The sequence below is a fragment of the Dermacentor andersoni genome, chromosome 1 (assembly GCF_023375885.2).
Source record: "Dermacentor andersoni chromosome 1, qqDerAnde1_hic_scaffold, whole genome shotgun sequence".
Taxonomy (NCBI): domain Eukaryota; kingdom Metazoa; phylum Arthropoda; class Arachnida; order Ixodida; family Ixodidae; genus Dermacentor; species Dermacentor andersoni.
Genome location: NC_092814.1, coordinates 33,376,957 through 33,390,537, shown reverse-complemented (window position 1 = coordinate 33,390,537; position 13,581 = coordinate 33,376,957). Strand labels below are relative to the sequence as shown.

The following is a 13,581-nucleotide window of genomic DNA, read 5'->3' as shown; positions in this document are numbered from 1 at the left end:
TTTTTTAAATATTAGTGAATGATAGTTCATTGGGACACCCTGTATATATATATGACCTCTGCATGAAGTGACGATGTTTCCATTCCTAATAACTGTAAATTATGAGAAAAGTTGTTTTTTTTTCATGAGTCGGGGTTAGCACTGCTTAATGGAAAGAGAAGCAATGCTGAGACACATATCATTCACATGCATTTCAAACGCCGTTGACAAAATACTCTGCCGAAAGGGTCACTGAAGTCTGCAGGTTCTTTTCAGGGTCAAATCAGCACGCATAGCAATTTGAAGCGAGGTTAACACAAAGTAACATACTTATTCTCTGAGCATAGGCTATCCATAACTTTAAACATAATTGTTTATGTGCTGCCTCCTTCTCTTAAAAATATAATAAACTTTCTCCTGTGTATATATTTTGATATATTGTGTACGTGTATGACCTTTGCAGTGCGAATTTAAAACAATGTTGGTGGGAGAAAATACGGATGAGGCAGCCGCGCTGGTACTTCTAATGCGCTTGTTCTCCTTTTTTTTAAAAAGAATTTCAGAAATAAAGCAAGGTATGAATTAAAATTCGTGCACGTCCGCGCCAACAATTATGCAGTAAGCTATTAGCCACTATACAATATTAAGTTAAAAGGTCAAGGCAAGTCAAAAGAAACCTCAAATGATGTGGGTGACAAAACTCTGGCAATGACGCCTTAGGGGGGAGGGGGGGCGGCCGAAGCCACCCATAGTCGTCGCCTATGGAAACAGGGATAAGAAAAATAAGTGCAGCACTAAAGTTGTATTACCTACAGCCGTACAATTAAGGCAACCGTTAAACGCAATGTCTCAACTGCGCGGTGCCAATGCAAGTACTAAGCTGGCCGCTTAGATCTTACTGTCGAGAGCAGTGCATTTTTGTGTTAAATACCGTATACTACATTCATACCCTTAAATCGGCTACACGAGTAGGTAATAAAAGACATACTGTCCAACAAATGTTTTGTTTTCGTTTTCTTTTGCTACCTATAACGTAAGGCTTAGTAAGTGGGATTAGCGTCTCGAAGCTGCACGGTAGTCTCCGTCAGATTTATTTAGGCTAGAGATTGATTTTGACAACCTGGGACTCTTCGACGTGGGCTCAAAAGCTAAATATACGAGCCTTTTTTTTTTTTTTTGCATTTAAACCCCATCGGAATGCGTGCGGTGTGGTCGGGCAATGAACCGGTGATCTCGTGCTCATGAGCTGGACCGCACAGTGACCATTGAAGGTTGTTCCGAGGTGGTGGTTGTCTAGTCAGTCTATCGCGGTGCACATCACTTGCCTCTCCGTGCTATGACGCGGCCAGGCAAGTTGCGCGATGGTCTCATGACAGCCGCAGATGTCACACGTCTGGTAACCCAACCAAAGCTGAACAAGAGTTATTGATGTATGTCCAAGTGGGAGACGGAACTGACTTGTAAGAACTGGAAACGTAGACAAGGGTCCTTCAACGAATGCTTGCCGTGTGGTCCACGAGTGTAAACCATGTACATTTTGCTAACTTTAACAGAAACAATCGCGGTGTAATGCATGGATCATTTTTGATTATTTAAAGTTAAATTATGGAGTTTTACGTGCCAAAACCACTTTCTGATTATGAGGCACGCTGTAGTGGGGGACTCCGCAAATTTGAACCACCCGGGGTTCATTAACGTGCACCTAAATCTAAGTACAGGGGTGTTTTCGCATTTCGCCCCCATCGAAATGCTGCCGCCGCAGACGGGATTCGATTCCGCGACCTCGTGCTTAGCAGTTCCACACCATAGCCACTAAGCAACCACGGCAGGCGCAAGGAGTGCTTTTCAAACTGCTAACATATAAATGTCATATAAATCTGGCGATGTTATAAGATGTAAAACAGAAACTAAGAAAGATACAACGCAAGAAATCAGGGAGCCGTTCTGCACTCACCAAACATAGACGTTCGCAACGTTATTAAAAGGAAAACTCTATAATGTATGTTTCGGTTACAACTTTCACTTTGCTAGTAAGCCAGTATCGACGTCCATAGCTATACATTAACATTTCACCTAAACCAACTTAGATTGATCTGAAAAAGGCTGGTAATCTTGCTTTCTTCAATTCAAAGAATGGGAACAAAAAGTCAATATGAATTGTAGCGCTCTGTTGTATATTAAAATGTGTGTGAAGGACCAACTACTTCCGCGATTTTCACTGATGCCGTAACGTACTCCGATATACTAAGTACACACGGCGACAAAGGAAAAACAGAAGGTTTAATAATTGCGCCTTGATAATTCGAAATTTTACCGCTCACTCAGCAGCAGAAATAGCAGAATGGTGCTCATCTTTAAAGCTCGTAAAAAAAAAAGGTTTCTTGTTACTATAGCGTCGAATAACAGCTCTTCGGCTCATAAGAGCGTGCTGAATAAAGATGCGTCATGGTAATCTAATCCTAATCCTTCGCAGTGGTTGGAATAATTGATAAGCAAAACAGTTTCGTGCTTTACGAGGGCGTCCGTGTTCACTATTTGATATAAAAAGGAAATTATCAGCTTCAAGATCATAGTTTGGGTAATGAATGAGCTGACCCATTTGTTTCTCGCAGCTAATTGTGTCAGCTTTCAATATGAAAAGAAGCGAAATGCGGCGTGCATATGCACTGTTCGGAATAAAAATAGGCAAAGTGGTACGTTTGCAACATATATTACTCGCTAATTAGTGCTTTGAATCCAGCACTGGAAATGGATCCCGCTGATATAGGTGCCAAGAAGCAGTTCTGTATACCAGGCGGAGCTGCGTAACAATCAAGGGGAAGTTATTATTTATTGTGCATTTCTAGATGAACCGCGAGAGTAAACTGCTTTGTGCGGTGAAAAATATATAGTCCCTATCTCTCGATTACACAAACACAAACACACACACACACCAACACACACACACACACACACACACACACACACACACACACACACACACACACACACACACACACACACACACACACACACACACACACACACACACACACACACACACACACACACACACACACACACACACACACACACACACACACACACACACACACACACACACACACACACACACACACACACACACACACACACACACACACACGCACGCACGCACGCACGCACGCACGCACCACGCACGCACGCACGCACCACGCACGCACATATATACCCCCTTTGAAAGGGGGTTATTTAAGGTTGCACGGCAGGCTGAAGGGACCGCGCTACGGGCAAAGCAAAGAAAGTCTCCGCCGGCGCTAACAGCTCGCGATCTGCGCTCGCACCTGCCGCCCAGACAGTGTCCCACTGCTGTGTGCGTTGCTTAAAGCAGAACGTCGGAAATCGGTACACTGCATTCAGGGCCATGGACAATGGCGCTACTACTTTTAAGTTGCAGAGCAAGTTTTCATTGAAAGCTAATACTAAAATATTGGCTGCGGCTTAGCTCAGCTAACTCTGGATATGCAAAGCGAAAGCTTGGTTTAGTTTGGTTAAGTCTTGGCTTCATTTGGTTAACCTTTGATTTCCCTGTAATTATTATACTTAGGCATACAATCATCGTTAAGCCAGGTATGATGGCTGTGCCTAGGTCGGTGGCTAGACTTGACTGTGATTAGGCTTGGCTGGACAAGCATCGTTCGACGGTGCGACGCCTGTTGTGCCACAGGGAAAGCCCAAGTGCTAGACATGCAAAGAGACGCCGCGAACATGCGCAGCGTCGAAGCTCGAACGGACAGGGCGCGAACGCGGTCGCCACATTGATCTCGATGGTGCGATATCTATTGCATTGCGGACCCTCTCCAGTGAAGCAGCTCGCCTGGCGATATTCGTGGGGTGGTCAGACACTTGGCGACTACGGCTGAAAGCCTCCCCCTCCCGCGCAACGCTCAGAGAAAACGCCCCGCCCTCGCTTTCGTCCATGGCCAAGCTCGCACTGACTAGGCGAGCGCGGCGATCTTCAGGCTCGCGGCGAGTCGCGTGGTCAGGAGGCGACCCAGCTGCGGAGAGCGCATTCGCCAAGCCGACGGCGACGGCGGAGCTCGGCGCAGTGAGTCACGTGATGCGCTGCCAAGGCTACTGTGTAGCTGCGGTCAAACGAAGGTCAAATTGCTGGCCACGGCTTAGCTCAGCTCGATGCGGTTAGTAAAGCTTTGGCTTTAAAAGGGCCGCCTGTTTCTTGATCCCGGTCGCCTAGGAAACAATACATGCAATTGTTTAAAGCTAGCTTTGGTTTTTGTCAGTCCTTTTCCATGCTTTTCCACCTTCTTCGTGTTTCTTTAATCCAATTATACATGCGCATTGGAATAGCGCCCGTATTATTTGTGCAATGAGGCTTCGAGGCTTTTGATATTGCAAACTTGAAACACAAGACAATACTCATTTAGTCAACGCGTTGTAATTATTGTATTTACTAAGTGGAGTGTTCCTATTGGGCATAGGTGTTGCGCCGGTATTTCTGTTGCAGTTTTGTACGTCGCAGTTACAGGTGATTTAAATTGCATTGACACGAATTTAGTCAGCGTTCGCTTTTAAGTGCTACAGTTTAGAAGTGAAGCTGGGCCTTGATGAAAATCTCTACTCCTGCATTCTACTGTGTCTTGCGTATCCTGTAAACTTAAGCGATGGATCTGGTCATGCTGATTGAACACGACGCAATTTAAAGTCTGTTACAAACGACTCATCTCTGGCCCGTGTTCTCAATCGGTGTATGAAAACGACCTACCACAAGTCCATTACGACGCAGAAGCCGTCCATGTATAGTTTCCTCGCGACACGACCCACGACACGGGTGCTCGCGCGGACATGTGGCCGTGCGTGGCGCCTGCCGTGTGCACCCAGGGTTCGTGGCGAGGCCTGACGCCTTCCAGCTCCTTCGCTCTTTTTCTCATCTCCAGTGGCCATTCAGGTCGGTTCACAGAAGGCTCCATTTTACGGTTGTAGCTGGCGGCGTTGGCAGCCGAACACTGTCCGCCACAAAACCTTGCGTGCGCTCAAGGTGGTGGCGGTGACGAGCAAACGGTGTTCGTGCGGAGGTCGGCTTACGCCTGCCTGCCAACAGCGCAGCGTGTTCGGCCATCAGGGAGCCTTTGTTTCGCTGAGTTACACTTCTCTTTTTCTTTGTTCGTCCCGCCGCTTCGTTGTCTATACTGGCAGCTACAATTTTAATGGCCCTAGGAGGCTCCGAGCATAAATGAAAATCTCCCTGGTCATCGTCCCGTATAGCCTCGATACCCCTGTCATTTTGCTGCTCCGCTTCACCCCCTCCTCGTTCTTTCTTGTTAGGAGAGACGGGATTTCGATTAAGCGTGCCATTTTCGTAGCAGCTGAGGGAGCTGTTGTCTGGGTGCCTCGGTCGATCCCCTCTTGCTCTCGTTTTCCTTTACTTGTGTTTCTCAACGCCCACTCGTATTCACACCCACAAAAATTACCAACAACAGCAACAGCAGCAACAAATCGTTTTCTATCCGCACTCGCAATCCTCGGCCGCTTTCCGAAAGACGGCCAGGGGCGCGCACTGCGCGTTCCCATTTCGCGCGCCGGCGGCGGCCGGCCGTAAAAGCCTCCTTTCCCTCAGCCCTGAAGTAGTCGGCAGCAGTGCGCGAGAAGCCTCTTAAAAACCTTAATCGCGCGTCATTGTGCCGAGCTTCTCCTTTCTCCCTTGCCGGACGCCGCTGCAAGCCGCACCTCACCGGCCACGCTGCGCGGCTGCCGGGGACAAAACCTCTTCCGCCCCATCGCGACGGCGGCTAGACCGCCGTCTTTATGACGCCTCCACGCTCATCCCGCTTGCCCGAGAAGTGAATCGTTTTCCCCAGCGCGAGCGGTGGGCGCGTTTTTTACGCGAGTTTTACGAGTCCCGCTTAGGCCACCGCGGTGTACACGGTCCGGCCCGTTTGTCGACGGGTGTTCCTGCATCGCACGCTGCACTTCCTTTCGTTGCCTGCGTCCCCCATTCCCTTCTTTATTTCCCCGTCCAGTCATATTCGGCGGCCCATTCTTTATAGATATCTGTCCATAACGAGCTCCCGCACAATCTCACCGAAGCCGCATTTCCATCCTCCGTGCGGGTACCGCGAAGAGACGCGGCTGCCCTTTCTTTGTTTCTTTTGTGTGTGTGTGTGTGTGTGCGAGCTTGTATTTACTTGGATGATGTCACGTAGATATGTGTATGTACTTATGTAGAAAGCGCTGACGTGAAACCGCCACCACTGTGTCTGACCACATCCGTGACCGGCAGGGGACAAAGTCAAAAAGTTTTTATGCCGTCGATTTTGAATTCAGTTTTCTGCTCTTGGCTTGATTTACTGCTATGCCAAGACAATTCGCCTGCGCACCCTTCTCCCTGTTTTCTATTTATTTAAGACGTGTTTCCGTTCATAAACGGGCTTACTTGGCTTCAACAGTTTTTCTTTTAAATAAATTTGACTTTTCTTTTTTTTCACGCACAGAAGAGATTTATAGAGCCACATAACGACTCGGTGAATTTAGAAAGCCGTTTTTTATTGTGCGTTGAAAAGGAGATGCTAGAGATTAAGGCGATTCTTCCGCACATCTACCACATCAGTGAACCAGAATGATGATTCTCGGGTCTGCGAGGGCTACGACGACGGGAAAAGGGAATTGATGCGAAGCTCGGTTTTCGAATGTCTTTAAAAGAAAAAACGTAGTCACACTGTTTTATCTGAACAAAGACGGCAGGGGACAGAAGGGAAGTTATTATTCTTGTTCCTCCAGAAGGAAAATGGAATAACGGGGATGCCAGGAGTCTGTTTTCTCACTAAAGCTGCCGGTTCAGGTTTAAAGCGGGCCTTTAACACAGGTACGGGAGCAGGAATGGTAAAAAATAGAGGTAGAGAAAGAAACATTGTACTGGCAGTTTTGTGAACGTTAGAGAACAGTGCATCGTTTACATTAATCCTGACCGCTTCGATATTCTGGTGCATAGCGTAAACGGAATACGCAGCATAAAAAAGAATGAAAAATTAAATTCTCGTGTTCTGCGTCCATAAATTGCACAGTGGGTGATGGGGAGCACTGTAGTGGCATGATTAATCCTTAGCTCTTGTGGTATTTTAACGTGCCAAAAAAAGAATGAAAACCTCTGTACACGATCGTTTTTGCCCTCGTTGGAATGCGGCCACCATGGCCAGGAGTTGAACACGTTACCTTGTACTCAGCAGCCAAACGCTATGGGGACTTAACTACAGCGGTGGGTACAAAAAAGATTACAGAATGAGCGTTCGATTTTCGTTTTTCTCTATTTGTTCCGTTTTCGCTTTTTGAACACCTGCCAACTGGCCCAGTTTTCCAGGCCCTGCACTCCGAAATGGAGGCTTTTACAGTCCATGCACAACTTGGGAATATGAAATGAAATAAAAAAAAAAAAGACAAGAAAGGAAAGAGAAGAAAATAATCTCAAGTTCGTGATGAGAGACGTCAGCAAGTGAAACAGTGTGCGGTCGGCGGGTCTGGATTCTTTGGCTGGCAAGACAAATTTGAGTGCTTGCGCGGCGGAAATTGTGCTCAGCTGCTGGTTATCTACCGAAGTTATTTACTGCCAGTTACTGAACCTTTACTCTCACCTGACCAATACAGCAACGACTCAACTCGACAGTTAGTTTTACGACGAAAAGAAAAATCTCACAGTTTCGCCATAAGGGCGGAGCAATGAATGCGATTTCAACATATTAGAATATTATACGAAGTGAGTTGTAGTGGCAGCATGAATTGAAGTAAATGTAAGCTGACTAAGTAAATATGAGCTGTTGTGCTAGGCTGTCCTTTGTATGAATTCTGCCACCGGACAATTTCATTTCTGTTTATTAATTAAAGCCACGTCTTTGGCAGCAACTTTATCACAACTTTTCCCCATCGGGTATGTTTCAAACCTCTTTGCCGGGCCGATCGTGGAGGTAGTGCACGGCTAAGCAATAAATTGCATCATTTTCAGGGTTGAGCTCTTTTAATATTTCGCATGTTTAATATTTCAGTCTGAGAAAATTTAAGATAAACAGCACACGCTGTCGGTGTTTTGTTTCGTGACATTTGTTTCTGGGCTGCCATTCTCGAAATTCGGAGGAATAATTTTGTCAAGAATGTAAGATCTGGTCTGAGCAACATTAGTGAGTTGAGTTGAGTTGAGTTGAGTGGTTGTAGGCTACTGGTGGGATTAGCCTTGCAGTAGCTGCCGGCAATTGCTCCACCGTAGCGACACTTAAAATACATAAATCATATAAATCAGACACAGACCTCACAACTACACTACACATAGTCACACCTAAGGTCACCATGTGGAGGCCAAATCCGTGTCCTGCAGGTAATTTAAAAGAAGGCGAGAAACCTCCTTCCTATCTAACCGGTTAATGATGTCGCAATATAGCCTGCATATACCGCATGTCATACAGCATGGAGAGAGAGAGAGAGGGGGGGAAGGCAGGGAGCATATAGCATGGCATGCCATATAGCATACACATACCTTAATATATACGGAACCTTACGGCGGTGACGATGGCACAAGTTCGCTTGGAGCGTCCATATAATTGCTATCGCAATAAAACTAATTAACACAAAAGCGAAATGCACCTTTCAGATTGCATCTACGAGTATCGCCGCGCACAACTGTGCAGCCACCGGCCTCGAGCGTGCTCGACCTTGTGTCGTCCCGCTCGCTTCGGACCGACGTAGTGGAGGGGAAGCACAGTTTGCGCCAGCTCCGCGTCAAACTTGAAGAGTGCGCGCGCTGAATTTAAGAACGACACCGTCGTGAAGTCAGTGCGGCTTATATTGGCTCCCAGGAAAGACAGAAAGGGGAAAGGAGCGAGCGAGCGAGGGCTGAAAGCAAGAGCAACCGCAAGAGAAAACGGAGGAGGGGACAGAAGGGAAGGGCAGCGTTTGCGTTTCAAAGGGATATTGAGAATGAATGGAGAAAACGGCGGAGGGGAGCCATCATTTTTCTCCTGGCCAGGGGCAAGCAGCACGGCGCTGTGCTTTCGTCATTGGTCGTGATTTATGGACTCGCGGGGACAGAGAACACTATCCGCCCCCTTCCTTCGCCCGCCGCTCGCCCTCCCGACATTTTCGCAGCGCCTATTGCCGCCGAAGTAGTTCGTGTTTCAACGGAGGCCCGTGCGCAGCCGGGCTGTTCCACGGCGAGGCTATGCGGCGTAACGTATACGAGCCGCCACCGCTCGCGCCATCCCAGACGCTCGCTAGTTTTGTCCCACCCCTGTGTTTCTATGCGCGCCCTTCCCCGACTTTGTACACATCGCTCGTTTGCCGCGCCCATCGAGCTGCTTGCTTGGCTTCATTCATTGGAGCAATGACGCGTGAAGCGTCAATTGAGCACCGACGCCTCTAATAACCTGCACGAGAGACGCGGCCGCGCGAGAAGGACGCTTACGACTTGCGCTCGCCTCAGCGACCGCCTTTCGCGCGCTGCGCTGGACGCAAGCGTGTCATGCCTCATTCGCCAATGCTCGGCGGCGACGGAAAGCGCGAGCACAGAACAAGAACCGCCTGTGCTTCGCGTCAACCGTGCTCTAATCGCTCATGTGCAGCTTCGACCAAGTGAAACAGCGCTTGCAACACGCTCTATTGGGGAGCTGCCCAACTACTTCACTGAATGGTAATAATTTATTTCGCGAAAGCGACTTGGGCGGATTCACGGATATCGAGCATAGGTGGCTCTCAACGAATTTTTCAAACAGTTTCAAGACAGGCAAACTAAAAAAAAAGAAAGAAAATAAACATCGCAAGAGATCGATTGGCGCTGAAAAATGAACATCTGGGTTGTTGCGTTATTGGTCTCCTCTCACCGCGTATCATGAAGAATCCGTAATGATTGCAGACAAAACCAATATATTATAGTATAAACAAGTGCACCTCTTTTTTCAGCAAGGTATTGTGCGCCGGTTACACAACTGTTAGAAACGCCAGATGGCAACTTCTGCGCATGCTTATAAAGCTATTCATGTTTTATTGTATATGAATTATCGGAGTTTTCTATGCAGAAACACTATGTATACCAACGAAAAATGGAAGATTATCATTAGCAGTAAAAAAGTTAGCGGAGAAAATCTCAGTCAGCACGCAATGACGGACGAAGCTCACAAATAACTCACTGATTCGACGAGTGTGACAAGCAAACAAAACAGCATTACCATGCCAGGCCGCAGGTGCAGCGAATTAAAAGTAATCAAGTGACGTGTATTCACCGGGTGACGCTGGAAGAAAACCAAGTCTGCCCTCCTCACGCCTTGTTTCTTTGCTGTTCCTACGAAGTACTCGTTTATCGACGGGGCTGCGCCCACACGACTTAGGCTTTTCCGCAATTAAAGCTTGTATAAGGAGGAGCACGCTTCGCAGGAGCTCAAGCTGAACAGGGGAACAGCGTAATTACAGCCGCATGGGGCGTCACATGTGCTTGACTTTGCTCGACGCAAACGATCTTGTGTTTGCGCTTGTAATTGCTTGTGTCGAACGAGAATGAGAGAAAGAATGTTAAACAGAAGAAATGGGTAATATTCGGGGCCATTGCACCGGCCGTATAACAAAGTGAATCGCAACCAAGAATTGTCTGAGCATTTGACATTCTTGAAGACGACAGGATACGTCCAAGGAGCTTCCTTTTAATAATTTGTGCTTATAACGGACAAGTGTAAAAGTTAAGTTTTGAGATCTTTAACTTTCCTTTTGCTTAGCAGGCGGGAGTCCCGCCGTCAGATTTTCTCGTGAAAACAACAAAAAATATAACATATACGAAAGCTCCACCATTTACAGCTGGTTATGTTGTTATTAGATAGTAAACAGATTTCAGAACAAACTGCCTGGCCTATATAGAAGTCCTCGATGTTCTTGTGACAACATTCCTTTGTGCTATCGGAGAGGTCGTGTTTCGAATGTTCGGGGTGGAAGGGATAATTTCAGGTTTCGGATATCGTAACTTCCTCGCTCAAGCAGCTACTTGGGGACGAATTCACGAAGCGCTTTGTTTTTAAGAGGAAGCTTTAGCTCGGGCCCAACTCCGACGCGGCCTATTCAAATACACGTAAAACGCAAAAACGTTTTTCTGAGATAACCCCTGGAGCGCTTTTAATGAAATTTGTTGCATTTAAGAGAAAAAGTTAAATTCTAGTGACTGTTGGTAGCGGAATTTCGATTTAGGTCCTGAATTTTGTTGAAAATATTTTCATAAATTCGAAAGTTTGAAAAAACAGAAGCACAAAGTTTATAGACCCATAGCTCTGCATAAAAAACAGATATCGTGGTTCTGTAAACGGAACCCATTAGATCATTGAAAGCGGACAAATACGATACGTCATTTTATATCTTACGAGCATTTGCTCCGTTGTGTACGAGGGTTCCGCAAAAGCTATATTTCCATATTACAAGTTTTTTTAGATTCATGTGTAACATATCAATTTTGTCCGCTTTAGATGTACTATTAGATGCAATTCACGGAATTGTATTATCTATTTTCGTTGCCGAGTGACAGACTTGTAAATTTGATAGTTTCGTTTTCTGAAAATTTTCGATTTTTGCCAATTTTTAATAAGAAATTGACGACCTAAAATAAAGATCTGAAACCAAAAGTCACTAGGTTTTAAGTTTTTCTTTTAAATGCAACAAACCTTCTCAAGTTTGATGCTGTGGTTGCCGAGAAAAACGAATTCTCCTTTTACATGTATTTAGATAGGAGCACCCGAGCTAAAGCTTCCTCTTAAGTGAGTTATGCCATTGACAGTACGCCTTCGTTAATGATATGTTCGACATCACGATTGAATGCCGTCTGTTCTTGAGAACAATTTTAGCAAGATAACATTTTTGTGAATACGGGCCCAGAACTGCTGTATTTTATCAGCACTCTGTATTACACGGTTAGCTTCCTTGCAAGAAGTGATAAAACACAACAAAGCTTCGCTTCAGTGATCTCAAGAGCACTTGCATATTAAGAATTATATTATCCATGGCCACGGAGAGAATTCAGCAGTCACCACAACGTTGCTGCGTTTGCCGAACAATAATTAAATGAAAGAAAGTTATATTCTATGTAACCATCCTTCACAAAACTGGTTAAAGTGTGTGCACCCGCTGAAAGTCAAAGTCAAAATTTTATTTTGATTCTATTAAGATACCGGGCTTAATTCCCCAAAACTTTTGCCAGTAATTGCTGTTTAACAACTCCCAGCAGCTTTCGTTAATTGAATTTCCACCATCGTGATCGGCTAGCATCTAGTCGCACTCTTACGAACAGCTGTGATGCAAGTCATTTTTTGCGGACGCCTGCCTAGACTGAAGGATTGTGAGGAAAAATTGGGCCCGGTTTCACAAAGAGCTCTTATGCTAGAATTGTTCTCAAGAGCAAATTCCAGCCAATCCTGACGCTCGACGTATTATTAGCGAAGGTGGCTGGTTAATGGCAAGGAGAACGTACCAACGAAAAGCTTTGTGAATTCGACCCCTGCAGTGTAAAACAGCTTGACTGGTTCGCAGCCATCAGTAAATCCCAATATAACATTATGCTACTTGGATAAGGATATTTAAAAAAAATATAGCAATAAAGCGAATGAGGTTTACAGTGATAGACGCGGGATGATAGCTCAACTTTACGCATTATGATTAATCTTTAATGGGGTGCAGATAGTTTACACTGATTCTGACATTGAGGACTTGTGCTCACAAAAGAGTTCTTACGCTAAAACTGTCATATAGGGAATTTTCGGTTTACTTTATCTTTAATAGAATATCGCGAATTTTGTGTTTTGGAAAGACTAATGTTTTCGCTAAATGCTGACCTTGTTCGTTCAAGTCATTTTAAGCGCATCACAAACTGTGCGCAGACTGCTCAGTAAGAGATATGGGACAAACGTCGCAAAGCTCTTCGTTCGCAAGTGCTTTTTGTCATTTGCTGGCAGCCTTCGTTAACAATGTGTCCAGCCACAGGATTCGCTGGAATGTTCCCTTACGGACAATTCTGCCGCAAGAGCTTTTTGTGACTTCCGGGCACATGGGCTCCTATTCACATAGAGGTTCCTCTGCTAGAATTATTCGTAAAAGCCGGTGGAAGGCAATCGTCAAATTCTACATATCATTATTTCTATTTCATTCGTTTACCTTAAGAGCCCAACGGAGGCCGTTACATAGGGGATCGGACACCTAATCAGAATGCTAGAGAATAAAAGGTAACAACGCAAGTAAATATATAACAATAAACAGAACACAAGCCTGGTAGACAGTATAGCTAAAAAAATCCGGAAAAAGTAGGCAAAACTCAAGGTAACAAGGCCTGTATAAATATGGCAATATTAAAACAAACTAGGTATTCAAGCATAAAGAAATGGAAAGTCAGCTGAACTCGAGGGCTCAAATACGACATAGTACACAGAAAGTAGAAGAAGGTCAACAAAATAATTTAGGAAGCATCGCCTTCTAAAAAGGCTAACAACGCGATTATCATTGGAGAAATCAGTCTGTGAATAGTAAACAGAACTTAAGAACCAAAAGCTTTGCGAATTCAGCTCGTTATTTAGGGTGCAATAGCAGAACAATAAAACAAAGCTCCCT

At 45.5% G+C, this 13,581-nt stretch overlaps 1 protein-coding gene across 1 annotated transcript in view; it reads right to left on the bottom strand.

Annotated features, from left to right (window-relative positions):
• The window catches only part of LOC126546074 (cell adhesion molecule Dscam1-like), a 706,711-nt gene that overhangs the window by 69,821 nt on the left and 623,309 nt on the right, over positions 1 to 13,581 (bottom strand). The window lies entirely within an intron of this gene.